The following is a 26488-nucleotide window of genomic DNA, read 5'->3' on the forward strand; positions in this document are numbered from 1 at the left end:
GGTGAACATTACAAACTGCATAGTCTGATATCGAACACAAGGAGGCTAAAACACGGATGCACCGTCTTAAATCATTCATGTACTGTTCCGTTAATGCTGTGATCATACGATGGAACTGAAGTGGTTGCTTCGTTGTTTGTTGGTATAACTTGTCTATTTATTATCGATGCAAACATGTGAGTGAATCCAACGATATATTTTCCAGATCCTCTTACAGTAGTACACTGTTCATCAACTAATTCTCTTCACCTCAAGATCTATATGCCCCTCTGAATGTCACTGGTGTGTTCCAGATATGTTATGAAGAGGAATGGCGCAGCAGTGTGTAATAAAAATGCATGTTTATTTGTTTTCTTTGTTGGATTTATTTGTTGGTCGACGGAGAGCGCGTCATCAACGAGGAAACGCGGACCAAAGTTTCAAGTGGGAAACCGAGAGGTTCTGCGGGAACTTATTTTTCATTAACTTGCTATACTTATATACTTATTTTTTTTTTTTCGGGGGGGGGGGGGGGGGGGGTATAACTATGATCAATCTCCGGGATCATGATTGTGTAGACGTTATGATAGAAGCAGAAAAGGATTTCTGAAAGCCATTTCGCAGAAAGGGGAAAGTGTGTGTGATGCTTCCGCACACATTATCGTCACCATTATCGTCATCATCACCTTTTCCTTTCTCTTCAAGTGATTGTGAATCCATAAACTTAAAGGCATTATTTACCATTTGCAGATGAAACAAATACCCAGCATAGTGCTAAAATGGCTCTAAAATGTGAGTTACGGATAGACGCAACCGATGTAAAAATGTGAACCAGTATAATCGTTGTTCAGTATTGTTAAATATACAAAATGTGAACAATGTTTCCAGACTAAACCGTCTACAGTTATGGTTTAATGAGAAAACTAGTGATATATCCTTATATTTTAGGCTTTATTGCAAAAATATTATCATGGTAGGATGTTTTGTGATACAACTGACCTACACATAGGGCCTATGTAACAAAAGTGATATCTTGAACATTTTTAAATCACTGCTCCCAAAGGTAAACGGGACCTTTAATCTATTGATACAACAAGGGCTGCAAGAACATCCAGATTTCCTTAATCTGTGGCTCGTCTGTTTGTTTCGATATATCGCTTTAAGCTTATTCTGCATTATTTTCTTACAATATATCCCTTAGGATCACATAGATATCTTGTAATTTGTTTCGATGTTGATGTATGATGGGGATACAGAAATCAATAAATCAATCAAGACAAGAATTTTTTTCTTCTTCTTTATAATCACTCTGAATTATAATTCCTTGATCACGCTTCAATTTAATTAAATCTATTGTGTTTCACATTCTTTCAAAGTGTACGTAGACATAAGAGCATTAAAATTTTGAGGTCATGTTGTTGAAAGGGTCTACGGTATGTCCAATCAGGGCCTTATAATGGGTTATGTAAGCTGAAATAAATGTTGCCATCTATTCACCTTCCCAGCTCACTGTAAGCAGTAGACTTGGCTATTATACCATCTGTGATATCAGCTTTGTCAATGAAAACAGCATCAACTGGCCTGCATGACAGGCTTAGCTCTCTTCTGTTGTTAGATGTTGTTACAACATGCTATAGTTCCTGGTTAAGTTGCCTCCACACAAATGCGCTTGCAAACATAATATTATATTCACACCTAAAATTATGTCAAAACTGTGGGCATCATCGCTCCAAGCTGTTCCTTCAAATTAAGTTTCCTCCTGTTGCATTCAGTAAATAAAGTAAATTGTGAGAAAAAAAGAAACCTAAGAAGAATAAGAAAATGAATGTATGTTTTCTAAGTTTGATGGGCATCACTTCCCCTCTTTCTCTGCAGCCATCTTGGTTCTAGGTAATATAGATGGTAAACAATGTCATGACTGTACTCTTAGCAATCATTGATCGTAATGCGCTATAGGAATCAAGTTTCCATTCACTACGTGAAGCAGCCATGTTTTTTTTTTCCTTCGCAAACACAGCGAAACGTAGACATGATGTAAAATCTACTTTTTAAGGCCCGGTCCCACTGCACTTACGGATGCAAAGAGGATGTAAAGCGTACAAAAAATCTTGCCATCCGTTGGAAAACGCTACGAATCCGCTGTGTACCCATCGCATACGTGTTTCATCCGCTCTATCCATCGAGCATCCGTCCACTGTGATTTCATCCGCGCAAAAAGTTTTAAGCTGCTTAAAACTTTTAGAACGGATGAACTTTCCGCTGTGTACGATGTAAATCCGCGACATACGAGCAACAAACGTTGTATGTCCGTGCGGCATCCCTTAAACGTCCGCTGTATCATCTCTGTATCCTCTGGGCATCCTCGCAACTCACATCCGCTGAAGCTAAAAACGGAAAGAGGGAGGAAAGATATGGTACGTGGAACGTCTTTACATCGTTAATAGCACGTTAATAGAAAGGATGTAAGCGTATGCATCTCGTATGTAAAGCATTTCGAAAGCATCCCCCTGCATCCGCTCTGCATCCACTCTGCATCCACTCTGCATCCGCTTTTTCTGCTATGCGTCCGTTTCGCAATTATCTCCGGTAACCCCTTCGGAGCTGTCATCCCCTTCCATCCGCTTTCATCCGCTAGGCTTCCGATGAACATCAGTTTAACATCCCCGCTACATACTACCCACGTCCGTTCTATTTCCGTTCTGTTACCGCCAATTTTCGCCAATTTTGTCAATTTCTGGAGCGGATGAAAGCGGATGAAGCCATCCCCGAAATTTTGCTCGTCCGCTGTGTCCTTTCTGCATACGCTTTGTGTCCGTCGGCCAGTGGGACCGGGCCTGAATTAACAGATCTCTTTTTGAGTCTTCAACATGATCAATAACCATAATTATAGGATGGGGGTAGGGAGAAATGGTAGAAACAGTCATTTGCTGATTAAAGTTTATTGGTAAAAGTTGAGGTAAATTGTCCTTTTGACTGTCCACAAGCTCTTAAAGCCACAACACGCATCTATAATAGAGCTCCACAAGTAAATGCTCTAAAAGAGTGTTGTAGAAAGAGTATATTTTTTTGTTTACATATATACTAATAATCATAATTTCTCGCTAAGTGGATACAAAGGAAGCAATAAATGCTTGTTAGCGCTGCTGCGTGACCAACAGCTTGACATCTCTTCCAAAGGACTGTGAAATGAGGCTGAAGTGCCTGTCGGGGGGGGGGGGGGGGCAAAAACCATTGCAGCCAAGGAACTTGAACCAGGGACCGTATAAGATCGATGGTCTGAGGTTCAGACCACTGAGCTACAAAAAGCTCCTCATATAATTTATAGTGTATGATATTACCATACCAAATACCTATAGACACACAGTACATCTTAAAGGTGATTCGACCGGGGCTGTTCGTAATTTTAATCAGGGTATGGGTTCCATCATTGTAGCATCAAAGGATGATGTCAAAGTGCATTGATCCCTCTCAAAGCAAGCAAAAACGGAAAGAACAGAAACATTAAGACACATATACACGCATACACACACACAAAAAAAAACACAAAACAGGCTACTGTGCTTGGTCATTGGTGGTGGCAAGACGAAATCAGTCAAACAATATTGTGGTCACGTGCAGGTTCTTGTGCTTCTTTCACCGCCGGCGCCACGTTTCCAAAAAGTGTGTGTGTGTGTGGGGGGGGGGGGGGGCACTTCCGGGTTTCATGAGCTAATGCTCATCTTTCTCACTCCACTTCCGGTTAATTTCTTCAGCTGACAAGCTAAAAAAAAGGTCTTCTTTCTAATGTCACTTACGCACTGCTGGGGTAAAAAAAAAGTGTGCGTGCGTGGGGGGGGGGGGAGGGGGGCAAAGTGGTATGGTGCAACCCCTCCCCCCCCCCCCCCCGGTTCCGACGGCCCTGCCTTTTCTCGTTGATCCATGGGTGGAACTGCATGCGTCACCTTGGCGTAGACGCTTGGAGCATTGGGCTGGGCGCATCCATAGCCCCAGCTTGTCACACCGACCACCTTCCAGACTCCGTCCTTCTCGCACACCAGCGGGCTGGTGTGCCATGCATTTTCCTGGTAATGTAACCCTTTATGTTCCAATAGGCATTTACCTTTGAAGTACCATGCTTTTTCTTAAGCATTCAGATAATAATTCCAAACTTGCCCTAACTATCTGCCGTAAGAATGTGGCACTTACATTCACATTTTAAAAAATCAATTGATCTCAAACACTGACCAGAGGATTGACTTATATTCCTCTCCACATGAAGTAAATATTTTCAAATTCAGTTCTATTCATTACATCAAATATTATCAATATTGGATATGAACCATATGACTTTTTTTGTACAGAAAATTGCTTTTAACTAAATTTTGGTGGCCTTTCACTGGAGACCTTTCATCAATTATTCCAGCTATTAATTGTTCATTCATTTCTATCCTTCTAAACAGATAATATTGCCATGGACATTTTGAGCTGAAGTAATGGCTAGAAAATGACATTTTTAAACCAATGCAGAATGACCTTTGACCTGGAATGCTGACCTTTCACCACAACTATATCAATGTATTAAGTAATTAACAATCTATTATTACCCTGTCTACCAACTTTCATCATCACTGCACATTCTATGCTCAAGTATAATTACTGGGACCTTTGAACTTTAAACATACATTGCTGTCACTTCACAGAAGAAAAAAAAAATGTGTCTTTATTTCTACACTCTATACCACATTCTATTACCCCATGACATTTCTAATAGGTGTCACATGACCTCAAAATTAGTTCCATACATCTGTATATGCATATATTTGTGTAATACATTGTACGTTTTGGGGGTTTTTTCGAATCTGTATCGATAGCAAGCATGTGTTATTGGAAATAAAATTTTGTTTGGATTGAATTGAATTGAAAAATTAAGTATTTTACAAGCAATACGAAACACGAAGAGTACCAAGGACTGCTAGCTTAATCTAGAGAATAGAAAAACAGCAGAAAGACAGTAAAAATGGAACAGATAAAAGGGATAACAAAGACCCTTAGTCTATCAGAGGTCAAACATTTATGGACTGCATCTTATCAATTCACGTCATAAAGATTATGTAACTCATAACTTAAAAGATTTAATATCTTGATAGTTTCCCCTCCCAAATACTAGTATTCCTGATGGAGTTTTAACTGGATCAGCATAAACATGTACTGGTTAGTGGTAAGGTTAGAGTAAATATTAGGGTTAGGCTTAGGTTTAGGGTTAGGAGTTTGGGTTAGGATTAGGATTTATAGGTTCAGGATTAGGATTAGGATAAGGGCCAGGGAAGGGTCCGGGGTAATTGCCCTAGACCCAGAGAAGGGAGAAAGACAGGTAATCCATTCACTAGTAAAAATACCTTAATCCATTCCCTTTAAAAAAAAATCATAATTTTCTTTCCAACACAAAATAGATGTATTTGTCCTCTTACTATAAACATATCACAATCGCATTTCGTTTCATGTTGAAACTCAACCTCCCCTTTTCTCAAAAATAATTCAAATACATCCAAATAAAGTTTTTATGCATCTTTATACTGAAAAGTCAGCAAAACAAGCGAACAGACGAACACCAATCAAAAAATGTCAGATGGTCTTCTGAATGAAATACCACTATAAAGTATAACAATATCAATCTATTCCAGCGCTGTGTCGGATAAAGACAATCGAAAAGTACATTGTCTTTGTACGCATTGATCCAGCTACCAATAAGCGTAATGATACAGTAGAGTGTGTGCTGACCATAGAGCTGTATTTACGTATAGTACAGCTCTATGGTGCTGACAGAGCACGGAATAATGACCGTACTTTCGTATTGCCAAGCGCCCTCTATTGCCTTCTCGTGACACCCTCAAATCTCTTCTGCTCCCTCCCCTCCCTTCTCTTTCTATATTTCTTCATCTCACTTGATATCATCACTATCTTATCATATTGGTAATCGTGATCACTTTCATTATTATATCTTCACTGGGTATCATATAACATAATCATATTTCATGCCATTACTCTGATCTGCAAGTTAGAGTGTGACATAGGCCTTCTCCTCTGTGCGTGTGTGCGTGTGTATTCGTGCTGTAAGATGGACATGCAGCAGGGTGCTGATGACGTCACTTCAGCAGTTTTAAAGACATACAAACTTGTACTTGGTGGTTGCATCCCCAAACAAAGTCGTGGATCGGCAATTCTCCTCCATGTTATAATTGAGATGGCATACGTGTGCGAGCAGTCGTTTTTACTATTATAATTATTACAAACTTATATACAAAGATTCAAAACGTGATGTGCGTGTGTGTGATTTTACTTCACGTTTGTATACATGGTATGATTAAAGGGTGTGTACAGTTCTGGTCGAGGTGAGGATTTAGCTTTTAACGTTTTGTGAGATATTCAGAAACCACTCTATGAGATGTCAGAGAGCATGCAATATTCTAAGGGGTATCAAAAGTTTATTTGATGAAAATCGGTTTTGAAATGGCTGAGATATCCAAAAAACAAGGTGAAACAAAGAGATCCTAACAAAAGGCGTGGCCTGTAGTCTTTTATTTTTAGTATTATCACTTTTTTGGATATCAGTTCTCAGCCATTTGAAAACCAATTTTCATCAAATAAACTTTGAATCCTTCTTAAAATTACATGTTCTTTCATATTTCATAAGAGGTTTCTCATTATCTCACTCAGGAAAGTTCAAAACATGAACCCCCCACCTCAACCAGTACTGTACAGCCCCTTTAAAGGACAAGTTCACCTTCATGAACATAAGAATTGAGAGAATGTAGCAATATTAGTAGAATACATCATTGAAAGTTTGAGGAAAATCAGACAATCTGTTCAATAATTATGAATTTTTGAAGTTTTTGTGCAGTCACCGCTTGATGAGAAGACAACTGCAGCGTATGATGTCACATGAGTACAACAATATAAGGAAAGTATAAAGAGAATTTCTCAAAATTTCATCTTTTGAAAAAAGTACAAATTCCCTGGACTTGTTACTGACATATGTTATGGATAATATTATTCCCCCTGCCTTTAGAAAGAGGCAAGTCAAGTGCTCTTTTATTTTGCGAAAAAAATGAAAATATGTTGAATTTTCTTTACATTTTCTTTATACTGTTGTACGCATATGACATCACAAGCTGTAGTAGTCTCCTCATCCAGCAGTTCCAACACAAAAATTTTAGAAATTCATAACTTTTGCATCGATTGTCTAATTTTCCTCAAACTTTCACTGATGTGTTCTACTAATATTGCTGCATTCTCTCAATCCTTAATGTTTATGAAGGTGAACTTGAAAGAGAGTGATTCATCAGCACAAGTGAGAAGAAAATAGCTGCTTAGTTTTGTTCATACTAGTTTCATTGTGAAAATGAGCCTGATACTGAATGAAATTCAAATAAAAAATATCATTTTAAAAAAGTGTGTGCGTGCGTGTGTGTGTGTGTGTGCGCGCGCGCGTGCGTGCGTGCATGACAAATTAACAGACATGACAGAGAGAGGGGAACGATTACCGTATAGGCAGGGCTCCACACTAACTTTTATTTTTGGTGGCTTTAAGGCAAACATCCGACCTTTTTGGTGGCCCAATCAGGCCACCAAATTCTTCATTTCTGAAATTTGGTGGCCCGACGTGCGTTTTTGGTGGCCCCGGGCCACCGGGCCACCGTTAGTGCCGAGCCCTGGTATAGGTAATGGTAGACTTAACCGAATGCATAATTTTATCAATCGGATGTGTCGTACCATATTAACTAAATGAGGGTTATATCATTATATATGAGATGATTGGTTATATACCGGTACATGTGCTTGGTTGTTTTCTTCTTTCTCTTGCTGTTGTTTAGTCGCTAAAATTGTCTTTTTTATCCGTCATCTTGTCAATGTTATCTACGTCCCTGCATGCTGGCAGCTTGCTTGCTCACACGAACAATGAAATGAATGAATGAATAAGTGAAATAAAAGAAAAAAATACTACACGTTCAAGATGACTTTGATAAACAATGCAAAACAAACAATAAAGCAAAAACGAACAACTCCAAAAACACGAAACCAGAACAATGAAAGTGATATGCAACCGGGACCAAAAATATGAAAGAATTTTTAATGAACTTCACAATAAAGATGCAAAAAATTGACATGGATTGAAATCTCACATGCAGGCGATGATGTCATCTCCTCACAAATCTCCTCCGGGTATCGACAAAAATATCCGCTGAATTGACTCAATTAAAACCACTCAAAGGTTCAAAAGGAAGACAGAGGATCGTTCACATCAAACTCTTGTCGTGATTTATAACTGTCTTTTGAAGGGGTATATCGTGTTATAGTTGTCAAGTTATTGACAAAGAGCAACTGATCTTTACACGTTGTGTACAAACCAGCAAGAAAATTAGAGGGCAAATACATCATCACTTCATTTAGATTGTGTATGGTGTTTGTACACGCGGACATTATCCAATATTAGTTAAAAATTCAGTAACTTTGTCTTCGACGAATTCCAGTGACGTTCTCCCGACTCTGCTTGTTTAACCTTTTACTTTGTTTCAAAATGGAGTTCATTCACTAATCTACTAGGATACATGCCCTCCCCCGCAAGTCTTGAACCATTGACTCCACTCCTGTGAAGTGTGTTGGCGTAAAGAATCGCCTCTATGCCATCAGCTTTGTAGAAAAAAAAAAGGGGGGGGGGAAATACTCGTCACTCACAAACTATTTATTGTTAATTTCTTTATTTCTTATTCCTTAATTTGTTATTTCTTAATTTCTTAGCCGGTAATTCTGCAAATCACTGTTGATTTGCTCGTGCGATATTCCTTCTAATGTTGGACCATATTATCCATTTAAAGCGTTGTATTGCTATTTGAACCTTGATTGTTCTAAGTGTTTGTTGTGAAAATTTATATTGATGAATATATAAAATACGACCCTCTTGGATTTGGACTTACTCATTTATTTTGGCTCCTATAAGGAAGTGTGATTATCTATGATACCAAAGGCACTACTAACTATGAGCTGTACAATAAACATTGTGTTGTTTGTGTTCTTTTTTTATAGATATGAATAACATCTACTTTTCTGGTTATTGCAATGGATAAATTGCAACAAATGTAATCCTCCTGATGCTTTTATGGGAAACGTGTTGAACAACCATCGTTTTTCACAGATCATAAACCACAGTTCATCTGCGCAGTCTTTAGACACCTGCATTTATTACTTCCTCGTCTCTTTATCAGGCAATAATTACATCGGTTGGCCTGAACTATAGAGAACAAAGCCCGTCTTCAAAGAGACTTTTATTATTTACTATGGAGATCAATTTAACTTAATAACATTCCGAGATCATCACGTGACCATGTGAACCAGATTTTATATGACACTGATGTGGATAAACGGGACGGAAAGTGGGTTGGGTTTGGACGAAACGTACTCCTAATCAAATGATTTCGTCTTCTGGGAGTTAATTACCATCACTTCCCACCATCCCCTTATCCCATCACTGCCTATAGAGACGTGATGAAAAGGGGTCGAGGCGAGGCTTTTGGCTGGGAATCCTTGGGGAAATGATCTGTGAACCGTTCACCTTTTATTCCCCAGTCGGCCAAATTTCCTCTCCCGATCTCTTATACCGAGCAAAGTCAATGATGAATCAGGGGGAAACAGACGTTACAGCTTGCAAAACCGTGTCAATCTCAAGCAACAAGCAAAACGTTGCAAAATCGTTACGCTTTTCTTGCTGTTTTTTGTTTTGTTTTGTTTTGTTTTGTTTTGTTTTGTTTTGTTTTTGTTTTTGTTTTTTACTATCGACTATTCGTGTGGTGAATATTCCGGGTTTCTGTTCAAGATAAAATCATTACGCTGTATACACTTACAAGTTATCAAAAACCAATCGATGTCAACATCACATTTTGATCATTGTTCTTCTTCCATATCACTGGCAGCAATTTTGGCTGTCCTTGTTCATATAACATATTTAGATTGTCTTTCTCAAAATAACATATACATGTATATATACATATATATATATATATATATATATATATATATATATATATATATATATATATATATATATATATATATATATACATATATATATATATATATATATATATATATATATATGCATAACTTGCATGTTTCCGTGTAAAAATATGGTTAACAACAGATATCGTTGGGAAACTTGCCAGTTTCAATGGGAACGCTCGGTTTAGGGGAAGATAGATTCATCAACTCACTGATGGAGCCACACTGTGAAAACAAGCCTAATAAATAAACAATAGATAATAGATAAACATAAATAATTACAAATGAATAGATAAATGAATCATATTAGTTCTTAAGAAATGTTTGACAGATAATGCCATTGGCAGAATCTTGGCGTGAAATTTTGTTTGTTTATTTGCTTGTTTGTTTTTTGGGTGAGCTTATCAAAGTAATCTGAAGAAAAATAGGGAAAAAACACATTATGAAATACATGGCACAAATACAGATATTAATTTGGCCAAGTAAGTGATGTAAAGGGTATCATGATTAACATAAGTTAAAATGCATTGACATTCCATAGTTCCTAGATCTATGCAGCTGCCATCGAGGAATATGTGATTGGTGTATTTCAAAGAATGGAAAAAAAAAGTATAAGGAACGGGGATGCAAGAGACTGACGCATGTGAAGATATTCAACAAAATGGTGGCAAGAAATCAAACAGGAGGTAAGATAGGGAAGCTGATAGAAAATAAAGGTTGTAGCCATGAAGTGAAAGAATGAAATAAGCGTTAATCTGAAGAGAAGACAATAGTCGGACAAAGAGCATAAAATAAGGTACATTGAAAAGTTTATCTGCAGCTATAATTTTACTAATGATTTCCACCAGCCAGAAAAATGTTTTCTTCGATATTAATTAGCTTATGATGAAATAATACCGATACATAAGATATCATTTCGCCATTCACTGCCACATGGAAGAATGGTTGGGTATTATGTGCTCTATTAGAGTATGTTATAGGCCTACTCGATTTCTGGTAGCACTTTGCAAATGAATTGATTGTCAAAACTTTTGTCAACTCACTTCGAAGTTTTCTCTTTCTCATGTGCTGATTGGCTGTTCAAGTGATAAAGGCGGAGCCTATCTGATACCACGCCCCTCCAGGGGGATCGCACTTGTGGCCCGTGTTGAGATAGGCCGGTGTTGAGATAGCATGTTCCTGAATACGTGCTCTCTGTTAGCTTTATGTGTAACCAAGTACTCAGTACCCGGCGAAATTCGGGCATGCATGTATTGTCGTGTACGGGTACACGTACTGATGAACAAGTCGGTGCATTTTCGTCGGAATACCTTCCCTGGACGTAGCGGCAGCATGGTACCACACCGGTGTGACTAGCGAGCGATCAGTAGGGTCAGGGTGCTAGTTGTACACGACGGTAATAGTAATTGTGAACCAGGCAGGGCCCTCTTGGCAGGATTGTTTATGAATGGGCGAATTTGTAGTGTAGTATGCAGTGCGGAAAACAATTGGTGTAATCATGAAAGGAATACAGTTTGCGTGGTGTTGGATTATTTTTTGCTGTGGATACGTTCTTTTTGTACATGTATCGGAATCAAGCGGTAAATTTGATGGTAAGTTTGACATAAGAATCGCTATTTTGATTTGTATATTTTACTTGTAGTTACTAGGTCAAGCAAACATCCTTGGTGACAAACTGCAACTGTCTGTGTCATTCCTACTTATCCTAACGTTAGTATCCTATTTTTTGTCAACTAATGAAGTAGGGATTGTGTATTGGATCACAGTAAAAACATTTATCCATGAACATTTGTGGTTGATCTGAATGTGGTAAGTTTACATTGATTGCCTTGTAAAACTAGCAATTGTTTCATTTAGACAGTCATTTTTTTTTATTGTTATTGCTAGAATTATTATTTTTTCTACATGAAGCTTAGACAGCATCCCCCAATTCACTGACTGTTAATAAATGAATGTCAAATAGATGAAAGATTGTTGAAAGTCAGTTTCTTCTCTTCATATTTCACAGTACCGGTACGGAAACAGGCCAGCGTAACACTAGTCCGAATCCATTTCTCACGATTCCTCTAATCTCATTGCTTTGTTGATAACAGAGTTCAAAAGCTCTCATGGTGATTATTTGCTTTGTCAATAGTGCTGGCATTGTCAATATTAACATTAAATCCCTACCCCCATTTTTATGCTCTAGATAGTGATGCATATTTTGATGAGAGAGATTTTCAATGTTGTCACTTCACATTGCTACAGCTGACATCATCAGGAGACGAATGAAAGGCGAGACAATTGATGAGGTATAGGGCCTACTGATGATAATGTGTGTGCTTCGATATTTACATTTGCATTTTATTTTGTCAATAATTTGTTGTTAAGAGTGTTATTAGAGAAAGGTCTTTAGATTTGAATAGGATGCTCGAATATTCACTGAATGACTTTTAAAAGGTATGAGCATATTTCTTGCAAAGGATGTCATGGTCTCTAGGTCAAAGCTGTTTAAATAAATGTTTATAGGTAAGCATTGTCCAGTAAAATATGATTGTCTTCTTTGCATAATGACAGGTTTACATAGGCCAGAATGGACATCGTACGAAGTGGTTTCACCTGTACTGTTGGAGAGGGGCAACGTGCATAGAGGACAACACCATTTTCAGAAGAGAAGCCTGACATTTTCTGAGAGGGAGGACAGCAGAAAGCCCCACTCGCCCCAGTACCTCGTGGAGGCCTTCGGGGAGAAATTCTATCTGAGTCTGGATCGGGATGCATCCTTTATAGCGCCATCGTTCAATCTCCACGTGTCCGGGACGGGAGACGGGATGGATATTCATGATGTGGATAGTAGCACTCATTGTTTTTACGCTGGAAATGTGAATGGACACCCGGAATCGAACGTGGTAGTCAGCTTGTGTGGTGGAATGGTGAGTGCATGATATGTACGGTTCATCCACACCACAATAAAGATAGTGGTGTTTCAATGCCCCTCTGCAAAGACACAAAAAGAAAGAAGAGAAGAAAAACAAACAAAGCAACAAAAATAATCAGATTTGCGAAAATGAATTGATTTGCACATCACTGTCACTGGGCTTTTAGTAATTTTGTGTATGATTTTGTCTTGTTTATTATTTAGATGATATGGTGGTAAGCTTGAGGTGAAGTTTATCATCACTATTTATACCCTCTTTAATAGTACCTACTTTATTGTCGATACATCCATACTGGGAAAGATATTGAATTTGATCATCCTCCCAAACAGAGACCCTACCAAAGGTGCCAGAGTTGGTCGAGACTGCAATTTCTGGATTGTGGGACATCAGTTTACTTTATTGCAGTTCTACCAGCAGTGCCCTGGAACACACCTTGGATAGATCGTAGTCTTATTTTAGACCCCCTGTCATCAGATACTACAGGCCTACATCAAATGCGATGCTGTTAGATCTCGAAAGAATAACCAAGGCAAACAAGCACACAAGCACACACCTTTGCTGTTCCTACGGGATATTAGGTAGCAGGGAGTTGCATATTGTTTACGACTCTAATAGGCAGGAGTTTTTAGTGAATGCTGTCATCTTCTCTCAGTCGAGACATTAAAGTGCAATGGTTCTTCGCATTGTAATGAGTTACAAAGACAGGTCTGGGCTGCACATCGTATAGGCATCAGTGGTATACAATACCAGACTAGGCATGATGCGGTGACATACCTCCATGCACAGTTCAAATAGATGTTAAAAGCACCCTACAGGTAAAGCTGGCTTCTCATTGACCAGCACGGGGAGCTTCTCCCATTCTCTCTCTCTCCTTTTCCCCTTCTTTTTTTTTTTTTTACCTCCCCACCCCCCTCCACTTTTTTTCCCCTCAGTTAGTAGAATTGATTCAACCTGCCTACTTCCTGTCAGAGAGGACTTGTATGAATGCCCATGGTGTGAGGGAATCACTGGAACAGCGGGAGTGAGGGAGGGAGAGAGGGCGAGATATCCAGGGCTGTGTAGCCAGCTAGTATTGTAGTTCACTCAGTGCTGTAGGCTCTACATTGCTGGGAATTTTTTCCAAGACTACTAGCTCATCATTTCAATTAATTTACTTAATTTATATAAATTTTAAAGCACAACATTGAATGAAACATTCCAGTGTATGTGGTGCACATACCAATAGTAAAGTGTTCAAGATTTATGATTGCAGATTATGCAGCACTTGTTAACCCATTCAGTACGAGTCCCGAGTATACCCGGACAAGTGTCTATGGGAAATGCGTGTTGTAGCAAAATCAGCCGGTCCTCAACGGGTTAATTTACTGGGTAGTACACTGTAGAAATATACCTCACCAGGGGTTTTGTCACACTTCACCGTTGTCCTGTTAACACTGAATTTTGTATGTATGTGTGTAAGTAACATGGAATTTTTCATATTCCCACTTTTAATAGAATATTCAACAATGGAATTTAGTGAATTGAGTGAAAACTCTAGTCCTTTCAGAGGTATACAAACATACGATTTGCATTTTAATATAGGCCTATACATTTGTGTATTATTGATGGCTGAAGATGGTCAGGATAACTCTCTTTTTTTTTGGTCATATTTTTGGTGATAAACCTTCTGAAGAGAATAATGTTCTGAAGCACGAATTGCTCAACCTTCTGAAGAGAATAATGTTCTGAAGCATGAATTGCTCAATTGTATGAATTACCCATTATACACTGTGAACTTTACTGAAAAGACATAAATTTATTCTAAAATGAGCACCATGTCTCTTTAAAGGTTTTGAGATTGTGGAGATTATACTAATCTGGAATATTCTTTTATAATAGAACACAAAGTTCTGGTAGAATGGAGAAATTTAGGCAGTGAATATTAAAACACAATGAGAACAGGACAACCACAAACTGGCTCACAAAAGGATACCCTCCCCAGCTGACTCACCCCTAGTGGTGCAGTCGTGAGACTGTCATGGTAGAAGTCAGCAAGTGGTGTCCAGATGTGACCTACGGACTACCTCCATCCAATCCCAGTGGCCACTGCCTACTCAAACTGGATGGACTATTTTTCACCTCTGGCCCTCACACTGGAGGACTAATTCTGATGACTGTTTTCTTCCCTTGCATTGCAAAGAAAGTACCTCATACCATACATGCTCTACATGAGTGAGGACTGATGTACATAATCTATTATATTGTAGAACTCCTTTGCCTCAGTCGGGTGGGGTATTGGTTTGTAATACCCTGTGTGTGTATGTGTTACAGATAGATAAGATAGATATTGAGTGCCATAATACTGTACAAACTGAAATTTTCGCGAATTTTGTGAATTGCCTTTGAACCACAAAAATAACAACACGCAAAAATAACAACGCGTGAATAGGTAAGTTCAGTTAGACCCTGGCAACCGTGACAACACGCGAAAATGTCCTCCAAGTAGCAATGCGCGAAAATATCTGTACGGGAAAATTTCAGCTCGTACAGTATCTTATTAAGTTGAACTATATGGTATGACAAGTTCAGAATATCACCTTGCAGTGTCATGTGGGAATTCTTCAAATTTCAGTTGCTGTGTACACTTCATGTTTTTTCCCTGCCACCAAACTTGATATCAGGACTGTGCTCAAGAATGATGAAAAGTTCACCTGACCTGCCATGACTGTTAATCCCTGTAGCAGCCATGTACTTCAAGGGTGTATTCCACGAACAACACCTTCACATTAATTGCAGATTACATTGGATATTTCCCCATGAACCACTCTTATGCGAGATTAGTGAGTACAGTGAAACCCCGTTATAACGAGTTCGGTTATAACGAGGAACCGCTTATAACGAGGTGATCGCGTCGGTCCCGTTTTCCTTTGCGTGTAAACCTATGGCAGAACGAATCGGTTATACCGAGTTCGGTTATAACGAGATTCCGGTTATAACGAGGACAATTTCGGTGCATCATGATAAAGAAAAACATAAGCAATTTGATCGGATATAACGAGGTTCCATTTCTTGACTAAATTGCCGCTTTCAAACACGCGACAAACGAAACCCTGAAAACCGAAATCACGCTATCCACGTCTTTTTCCGTTTTGCAGAGAACCGTTCCTTCCATGTTTTCTTCTAAATCACGCGATAAGACACAGAAATGTCTCCGATGTTCCTAATAAATCATTAAACATAATCATTCGATTTTCTTTTCCGCGAGATACGCGTGCGTGATATTAGGGCAGACCACACCGCAACGAGAATTAAAAAAGATAACGCATTCAAAAAATTTTCATGTAGCGACACTTGTGGCCAAAAATGGACAATTGGAATGCGTGTGCAACTCATTATTATATCCTTTCCATTTTTAGTTCCGACTTTCAGTTCTTTTGCTGCTTAGCAAATATGAGTGTGGATGATCAAAACCGAAATAATTAATGAAATCATCGCGATCCCGTCGGGTGACAGTAGCGTAAAAATAGTTGAATAACGCATGTTAACCTCCTTAATCGGTGTTCAGAAAAAGAAACGAACGCATTTATTAATTTGAATAGATCTGGATTTGTTCATTATCATTTAACAAATGATAATTTAAATATGAGTGTGTATGATTAAAGCCGAAATGATTAATGAAATCATCGCGATCTCGTCGGGTGACAGTAGCGTAAAAATAGTTGAATATACGCATGTTAACCTACTTAATCGGTGTTCAGAAAAAGAAACAAACGCATTTATTAATTTGAATAGATCTGGATTTGTTCATCATTATTTAACAAATGATAATTTAAATATGAGTGTGTATGATTAAAGTCGAAATAATTAATGAAATCATCGCGATCTCGCCGGGTGACAGTAGCGTAAAAATAGTTGAATATTGAAACGATCAACCTCCTTAATCGGTGTTAGGAAAAAGAAACAAACGCATTTAACAGTTCAAGGATGTACAAAACGCGAAGAGATTTTCAAAAGAAAATAAAGAACGCATTTTTAATCCCGTCGGACGCAACGATCATACATTGTATAAAATTACAGCCGAAATGATTCATGAAATTATCGAATTCCCGCTGGGCTCCAACAGCGTAAAATAACTCTCAAGTTAACGGTAAATAACGCATGTATGTTACTCTGAAATTATCGCGATCTCGCTAGGTGACAGTAGCGTAAAAAATAGTTGAATAAGCATGTTAACCTAAATCAGAAAAAGAAACAAACGTATTTATTAGTTTGAATAGATCTGGGTTTGTTCATTATCACAATTTTAACACTGCATTTCACAATAACTTTCTTTCTTTCAGAATGAACTACAGTATATGGTATAGATTTGCGTAAAAAGCATCACAACGTAACCTTCCACATTCAATCCTGTCGCATATTTTTCAAGAACGGATGTACAAAACGCGAAGAGATTTTCGGAAGAAAATAAAGAACGCATTTTTAATCCCTCCGAGCGCAAGGATCATATATTGTACAAGATTACAGCCGAAATGATTTATGAAATCATCGCATTCCCGCTGGGCACCAACAGCGTAAAAATACCTCGCAAGTTATGGTAAACAACGCCTGTATTTTACTCTATTTGCGCTGGTGTTAGGAAAAATTAACATACAAGAATTACAATAAAGAATTATCTCATTTCAACCCCTACTTTTTCGTCTAGTAAAAATTCACAAATAATTTCCCTTTATTATCTCAATAATAACGATCCATAATTGTGTAATAACAACGCAAAGGATGGGTATATTCCGATGTCGTGCTTATGTTTTTCTTTGTTTTTGATGCGTACGGTTATAACGAGGTACCGGTTATAACGAGGTAATATCGCCGGTCCCACGGACCTCGTTATAACGGGGTTTCACTGTACAAACAAAAAGAAGGTGACAATTGATGACCCCCAATGATTTTCCAACACCTTTGGTGTAAAAGCTTTTCTGCAAAAATCTGCCAATCCATCTCTCCAGGGGGAAATAGCCTTTGTTTTGGAATTACCGAGATACTCCATGAAGGATTTCACCCGAGCGTGACCCAAGATGAGGTCTTTGGGAGTCGGACGGAAGCCAAAGCTCTTCCAGGAGCTGGTACTAGTATGACGCAGGGAATTATTGAATGGAGATGGATATGTGGGGGTGGATGGTTGGGGGTGTGTTACATCATGGGTGGGGGGGGGGGGTGGAGAAGCATTTCATGTAGAGACAATGTCGCTTGATCTGTTTATTTTTCATGCTAATCATTATGCGTTACTCTTATGGCTTCTGTTTTCCTTGTTTGTTTCGAGCATGTATGTATCTTTTTTTGGGGGTGATTGTTACCTACTCATGCAAAACATTGCTTATTATAAAATAAACAAAAGCAACAACCGCAAATCCCAGTTAGAAGGCAAATATGTGGGAAGATTGTTCTTGTGGGAGAGAGCTGGGGCTTTCTATACAATCAAATACTCCAAGGTATTATTTTATTGATCTGTATATGTTGAATCTGTACCACGCTGGAGATGATGTTTCCTGGAAGATTTAGCATCCAGATTGAAAGGTAGCATTGGTATCAAGGTGAAACCTTTTGATGTGGCTGGCCCTAAGGACAGTAAGGTGAGGTCAGTTTTAGAAGTTCTGACTAATATTTAGAATGAGCGACTCCTTCATAGAATGGAAGTTAATCACCCTTGAAGAAGAGGTTGGTTTGAATGCAAAATTTTGAAATTGGAGCAACAAATCAGCAACAGTGTGTTGCAGCAAAGAATTTATAACAATTTTACACAGTTTTTTTTTTTCAACATTGAACTAATTTTACTGCCACAACAGATCTTTATATATAGGCCTATGTAGTAAGATTTGATTGAAAAACATTGTAGTCTATCGTCTTTTATCAAGGGCACATGTGTCATAAATGTGGAATAATTCTTTGTGTGGACACTTTATGGAATCTGCACCCCATTAAAATTTCAACTGCTGCAGACATAAAAAAGTAGATATTGATCAATCCATGTGACAAATGCTGTCATCTGCAATATCATAAACAAACAAACAAAGGTCTGTGCATTTGGCCCAGCACAAAGAAGGAAAAAAGAAGAAAAAATTCAAGTGGCACGGCAGATTCTTGCAGCAAGAGGAATGAGAAAAACACAGTACTGAAAACATTGTACCAAATTGACTTTGCTCAAGACTTCAGCAAGAGTTAGTTCCATGCGTACATGTGGTGAAAACACTTTGAGGGCCCGGGAGAAAGGCCAGCAAGAAATGAAGCAAGGATTTCTCGATGGTGAGCCGAGTCTTGGAGCTTAGAGGTCAGATTATTGGTGATGTCTAGGCACCAAGTGTTGGGGGGCAAACCCAGGGTTCCTTGCTCCTCTGGAGTCAGGGGTCAAATGCTGGGTTGGGGTCAAAGTGTGATACAAGGTGTGAGTCATGCCTGGGAGATGGTATGACATTGTGGAGCCTGAGAAGGTGGTAGAAAGGAGGAGAGTCTCTTTCCTATACCTCCATGGTAGAAGCAACGAGATGAGAGGGGATTTGAAAAGGGGGATAGATTGTCTTGGGCAGATGGAATGTAAAATTGGAGAGATGGATAGGGCAGAAGATTTGTAGAATGTGAGACTGTGACACTATGGTGCTGAAATGATTGTTGTGATACTATATCAATGATAGTGTGATACAACTTTACAATCAAGAAATAATGTAGCAAAGGTACGTGTGAATCAATAGATTTATGTACATGTGAATCAATATATTTATGTACATACAAAAAAAGATCATGAAAATGGCTGACTATAGGAGTGTGCATTTAACATATAGGTCTAGAGCAGTAGGGATAAAAGTGTGGACACAGGGGCAGATAAGTAGGCTCATAGATTAATCAAATATTAAAAAAATCATAATTCATATGATAGATTTAAAACAAGAAAAGATGTGTTTTTACCTGTCATGTGCAGGAACTGAGTTTTACATACCTGGTCATCCTTTGTAGACATCACATTCACAATGTTTTAGTGACAGATTGGTTAGGACACTGAGGGAGAGAGAAAAAGAGGGGGGGGGGGAGCATGAACCAATAGAGACAAGCAGGAGGAATTTGTGTCTAAAAGGCAAAGAAATGGTGTAGTGCAAAAAAAAAAAAAGACATTCAAGTGTATCAATACCCTGAAGATTAACTTTGTTACTACTTGTAGAGAGCTTCATGCTTACATTTTGTCAGAAAACATTATTAGAACAGTGCTTCTTCCATGCCACAAAGTTGACTTTCAAGGTAGTGATACACTTTGAAGATGAGAAAATGAGAATCAAAGGTGCGTGTGGTCCCAGTCAGACTGCAATGGAAGGAAGTGACAAGTACACTGTCGGATGTCAATTGCTGTCATATTTGACTTTGGCTACAGAGTACTTCCTGACAGGGTCAGCTGCTTGCATTTAAAATACCTTCTTTATAGGCTTCTAGCCCTTCCTATGTCACCCACTTTATCTGTGAATAACTGTTCATTACATAAAAAAAGACCCATAACAAACAAACATTTAAAATTAAACAAAGAGAAGTCCTTGTGACTCAGAATATTGACAAAAATATCTCAAGCACCTCCCAGGCACTGCGTGTTTGCAAAATCACTCATGTCAGAAATATTTGTATTTACATTGTGAAATAAACATGCAATTTGTTGAATGAAAATATTTGTTTGTAAAGAGGGACAATGAAAGGAAGGTAGAATGAGGGCGTGACAAAGAATTGTGGAGGAGAGAGAAGGAAGGAAAAAAAAAGGATTGTAAACAACAATGAGAACAAAGAGGGATTCCCCTTATACCACTGACAAGCCTGTGTGTAAGAAATACTAAAAAGATCCCAAACAAACATTGAAAATGACATTGAGTTCTTCTTTGATGGAGGATTACAATTATTCACCATAATTGATTGTCACAGAATGACAGGAAGACGGGAATCCAGACTTTGCAGCCTCTACATTGTAGGAATTGCCATTTGTACAGTATGTTCACCGGAAAAATTTTATTGGCCACTAGCTCAAAAATTCATAGACTCAAAAAGTTTCTCCATAAATGCAACTTAATGTGCTGTCATAGTCAGAGCCAAAAGGGCATTGGATATCATGGAGTGTTTATGTCATAATGGTTCCCAACCAGGAAGATGAACTCCATTGCACTCAAATATGTTATCACAGTTACTGATGCTGAGATGTGTGATGAGAAGGGGACTTGTTGAAACTTGCCAAGGCATCTTCTGTAGGATGAAGTGAGAAGGCAACTTCCAACAAGTTGCCTTCTTCACCTTGCCTTCTTCACCTCGCCTTCTTTGTTCCAAGCAAGGTACCTCAGGGGGTTTGACAAGTTGTCTTCTTGTCCTAAACAAGGTACTTCTGAGGTAAGTTTCAAGAAGTTGCTTGTTCTCTCAACACAGTGGCATGTGTACTATGAATGCCCTTTTGGTTCTCAATCAGCAATTGATGAACTCCTCTGTGATGGGAACATGCTCCCTTTTGGCTTTCTTCCCACAAACCTGTATTTAGCCTCTTGTTGAATAGGAGTGGGTCAGCTGCAGCCAGAGCTAGGAGCTTTGGGCATATTACCTTTCCTTCTTTCTCAGGCAAGGGATTAAACCTTCAGCAGGAGTTACTAGGCTGCACAGATTGCTGGCTTAGAGGAGGACTCTGTCTTCTGATTTAAATCCAGAGAAATTTTCCTTATTTGGACAGGCTCATGGCCAAAGACTGGGCTTCTTTCTGCCAACATCTGTTCAGGAAGCCCAGTTTGATGCAACCTCAATCACAGGGCGGGGCATTCGGTAATCATCCCCTCCCCATGAAATGAAATCTTCATTGACTGTTATCAGTTGTTTTGGAATAATTCAACGAAATGTTACATCTTCTAGCATGTACACTTGTATCAAGTCAGTATAATGTAAGAAGTAGTTCTTTGCCATTTGCTGATGCATTTATCTATGTATTTTCAAAGCATCCTCACATCCCATGAACGAAAGTTTCATAATGATTTTGAAGTCTCTACGAACACCATTTTCAATATGATATATGATGGCTACATATTTCATGTTCTGTCATGATATTATAGGTTTTTTTTCACATTGTCATAACAAAGGTTAGACCTACATTCTATACCCTCGAGGGTAACATTAGATTTGTATGCTTGACATGTGGATTCTTTTTCCATGATTATCAATGTATAAAGAGATTAATATTCCAGAGGATTTTTTAACAATACATGCCTTGTTTTCAATATTTTTTCCCTGTGTCTTTAAAACTTGTTTCTAAACCATGACTTGGAAAGACCCATTCTGTAGGGGTGCAGACAGGTTGTCTACATGCTAGTCTTGTATATATACTTTGGAGGAATGAAGACAGTGACAGGAAGAGAATCTTTTAGGATAACTTTCAATGCAGGTCAAAGGTCAGGTATGATGGAGGCTGGGTGGCACAGCTCAGGTTTCCTCCCTTTTCAAATCCCCATCATTTTGGGTTTGGGCGGATTGTGATGCTACCATGCATCTCCACTTCACTGGTACAACACGTTGTATCTCTGAACTGGTCAACTAATAAAACCCTGGTGCAACAATTTGTTGTTGAAAAATTGCCCTAAGTTTGCCCCCCCCCCCTTTTTACTTTTGATTCTGTTTTGAAGATGCTGTGAAAATTATCATTAGGAGACCAAGGCAGGTGTTACAGGTAGCGTCTGGGCCTGTTTCACATTTTGATGAACCCAGGGGTGTAAAGGTATGTCAGAAGTTGAATTCTTATCAGAAAAAAAGAGCTAATTGCACTATATGACCAAACTACACATGGCCAGATGTTGTTGACAAATTGTCATCGTGTGTAAAATGCAGTCTGAGTGTACAAGTTGAAAGTCTGGAGATATTTCCACTGATGCATGCTGTTCTCTCTCCGGCTTCTCAGGGCTGTACAATAGGGGCGTTGTTTATGGACCCTCGAGCAACATTGATGATGTGCGATATGTGATACCATTGTATGGCAGCGGTATGATCGTAGCAAATTGGCAGGAATCAGGGTGGCGGGAGTTCGGCTCCAGCACACTTGGCTGGCCACTCGTAAATCGTGCCGTCGAATCGCAACCGGCGGTGTGAACGAAGCCGAGTCCTGCCTTTGTTTGAACACAGCTATTCTTGAATGAGGGAGATCCATTTCCAACTCTTGGGTTTCCGCATGGCGAGTATTGGTGTGAAGAGTTCACTATGGTGATGGAACTCCAAAGTTTGGAGAGGATTTTGACGGCTATGTTTTGATGAGCATGACTAGGCGCACTGAAAAACAAATCAGGGAGGTGGGAGTGCGGTTATTATGACTAACCTGAGCAAAGAAATAAATTACATTAAGTAGAATGCTGTTCACATCAGATTGGTGTTATGTCAATTTTAGGTTAATATGTTTCTAGTGATTGACTGACAGCAAAATGACATCTGTTTGAATTCCTTTTATATATCATAGAAGCAGTGTGTCAAAGTGCTTTTTGATAGCATTTGTAAATGAAGCTATGGGTATCTTGATTCAGGATGAAAACACATCGGTCATATCAGAATATATTTTTAATTCTATTTTAATTTGTTTGATGAGTGCATATTTGCAAATGCCTTCAGATGAACAGGGGCATATTAGCCAGTGTGGAAATATATCATGTTCTTCAATTCAAGGCATTTGCATATTTTGATATTACAATGTTTCTCTTTTCTGTCTCTTTTTCCACATAGTTTGGTATGTTCCACACACACAATGGCACACAGTTCTACATTGAACCCCAGGGGGGCACGAATAGTCATGGGGTGGATACGGACACTAAACCCCATGTCATCTACACAAGTGCACCCCCATCACACACCCATCTACGTAACACAACAGGTGGATGCGGCGTGTCAGGTAGGTGTTTTTATTTTTTTCTGTTTTCTCTATGCAAGCACAATCCAAATGTCTCACATTTGGTAAAAAGGAAGACCGGCTTTACTCAAAAATCTGTCTAGAAATCATTAGCATGTATGATGTGTTTGACAAGTGTTCAGGCTTGTCTGCTTTGTGTATGAGGTAATGGGTACAAATGGGAGTCATGATTGTACAATTTGGAAGTTCCCCTGTAGTGATACAATGTACAATATATTCTGTGTATGTGTATATGTTGAAGGAGAACAGGTTTTGAAGCTCATGAATGTTGAGAGAGAGATTCTTGTGACTGTCAGTTGTGTCCTATTTTATCAGATGTGTGAGGAGGAGATGCCCTCCTATACACTTTCCTGTTAAAGACCCAGTAGCAAGGAGATTCATGGATGCGATTCATTTGCTGCCCATCAGGCTACATTAAAAAACCATGGATAGCACCGGTCAGCGAATACGTGCATTGAAGCTTTATGGGCATCAGTGATGGTCAACTTCCGTTAAAGGGAACGTAAACCCAAAGAGCAATGTGGACTGAGTGACGAAAGCAGTAATATTAGTAGAACACATCAGTGAAAGTTTGAGGAAAATTGGGCAATCGATGCAAAAGTTATGAATTTTTAAAGTTTTGGTGTTGGAACTGCTGGGTAAGGAGACTTCTAGAGGTTATGACGTATGAATGGACTACAATATAAAGAAAATATAAAGGAAATTCAATAAAAAATTCATTTTTCATGAAAATTACATATTCCATCAACTTGATACTGACATATCATGTTAGGGGTAGCACTTATTCCCCCTGCTTTCTAAGAGCGGCCAGTCAAGTACTCTTTCATTTTGCTATAAAAGTGAATTTTTGTGAAATTCTTTTATATTTTCTTTATATTGTTGTCCACTCATACGTCATAACCTCTTGTAGTCTCCTCATCCAGCGGTTCCAACACCAAAACTTTACAAATTCATAACTTTTGCATCGATTGTCCGATTTTCCTCAAACTTTCACTGATGTGTTCTACTGATGTTACTGCTTTTACTTGATCCACATTGCTCTTTGGGTTTGTGTTCCCTTTAAGATTCTTCGGCTCTATGTGTTATTGCACAGAGATCAGTGATAAAGCTATGCACAATTTGTTGTGGGGATTCTCAAATATATTCAAAGCCAGGCCAGCCTTCCTGCTCCATGGTATCCCCATGCTACTAGCAAAGGCTTCAAGCATGCTTCTGTGTTTGTGTGATTTTTGCTTTTGAAGAGATGTTTGCTATTGATGTTTCCAATATGTTTTGGCTATGCTGGTAGTTTTATACTTTTATCCCACAGGCCTTAAATATTCTGTGTCATGATATTTCAATGTTTTCTACTTTATTTTGAATATACGTGTAATGCATACTTAATCCCCTCCCCCCAGCACATCTGATTGTGAGCTTTGACCAGACCCATACATTTTTGAGACTTGGGGAAACCAGTGATGTTGTCCTTAACATGATCTAAGCTTAAACCAGATTGGAGAAAGAAAAACCAGTTTAGTGGTGTTTCCTCTGACCAGTGACAACCAGTGACAGACCTGGGGCCAGTTTCATAAAACTTGTCATCAGTGACAAGTTGTCATGGATGTGACAAGCTACTGAAATCATTGCATCTGATTGGCTGAGAGCAAATTTGTCATAGAAATGTGCCAGTTGTCACTGATAACAAGCTTCATGAAACGGGCCCCCGCAGTAGAAAACTGACCCCAAAACAGGAGCCACATGAGTTCCTCCCCGTTGTCTCTGCGCAAGTCAAGTGTGTAGAGAGGACATTTTCTGTCGCCTGTCACTTACTCCCCTTTCACACCTCATGAGTCATCAAGTGAAGTCTGAATGAATTGGGATCATCTTGAGATCTCATCGCCTTGAGGATAAATTTAGTCCCCATTCTCTCACCGAAGACTGGGGATAATCTCCCATGTGTCTCTGTGAGGTGGCTTTCGGTGGCTTTGGTGAATCTTTCCCCGCGCCAAACAAAAAGGCTGACTGCTATCTATGGTGGGGGGAATCGAGAGAAGAAAGACAGTAATACAAGAAAGAAGGAAAAAAAGCCTCTGTAATGCAGGCAGTTTATATTTTGTATCAGGGAGTATAAACTCTGTTAAAGAAACATGAAAGGCTTCGCAGAGACCTTCTGTAGACGGTTAGTGACTCTCAAGATCCGATGAGTGAGAGAGAGGATGAGAGGAGTATTGTTGTTATTGTTTCTTTGCTTTTTCTTTGCATAAGAATAACTGTAGAGCTTGTAGCACATAGACAGGCTTGAGCTATAGTCTCTGTATGGCAAGAAGTATGGCTGTCAATATGTGTGAGGGGTAGGGTGGGTACTTGCTGGATGGATCGGCCATGCTCAGTGTCTCATTTCAGTAAAGCTCATTAAAATATTGTCAAAGGCAGACTTAGATGTAAATCCGTTCACTGGCTCGGATCCTGATATATGTACCAAAAAAAAGTTTGGCTCAGCTCTACCTTTCACCCAACTCCTTTAGACTTACGGTTCATTTGACTCATTGAAACGGCAAGAGAAATACCCATGTGTGTTTGTGTGTCATGGTGTGCGACAAATGAGATTGGAAAAGACAAAATCTGACAGTCTTCTTTTGCTTGTAATATCAAAACTTAGTAAGCTGGT

At 38.9% G+C, this 26488-nt stretch overlaps 1 pseudogene; it reads left to right on the forward strand.

Moving 5' to 3' along the window:
* Positions 1–11498: 11498 nt before the first annotated feature.
* On the forward strand, positions 11499–23889 carry LOC140245983 (A disintegrin and metalloproteinase with thrombospondin motifs 1-like; annotated as a pseudogene).
* Positions 23890–26488: the final 2599 nt, after the last annotated feature.

The sequence above is a fragment of the Diadema setosum genome, chromosome 2, assembly GCF_964275005.1.
Source record: "Diadema setosum chromosome 2, eeDiaSeto1, whole genome shotgun sequence".
Lineage (NCBI taxonomy): Eukaryota > Metazoa > Echinodermata > Echinoidea > Diadematoida > Diadematidae > Diadema > Diadema setosum.